The sequence below is a fragment of the Penaeus monodon genome, chromosome 31 (genome assembly GCF_015228065.2).
Source record: "Penaeus monodon isolate SGIC_2016 chromosome 31, NSTDA_Pmon_1, whole genome shotgun sequence".
Lineage (NCBI taxonomy): Eukaryota > Metazoa > Arthropoda > Malacostraca > Decapoda > Penaeidae > Penaeus > Penaeus monodon.
The window spans coordinates 28,226,540-28,226,807 of NC_051416.1; positions in this window are offsets into that span (position 1 = coordinate 28,226,540).

The following is a 268-nucleotide window of genomic DNA, read 5'->3' on the forward strand; positions in this document are numbered from 1 at the left end:
GAACCCAGTCAAGAAACCTCTTTAACTATAAAAAACATTAGCAATAGCTAGACAAACAATAAATAAAGAAAAGAAAATCCTGGGAAAATTTTTGTAACACGATAGATTTTAAACTCTTCAAAAAAAGTATGGAACTTTTATAAAAAGTTTTACTGGGAAAAAATCAATAATTGAATATCCAATCATACATAATGATACACCAATATCAACACAACATCAAAGCTAAACTTATTTAAAGAAGAATTTAAAAAACTATTAAAAAAAACCC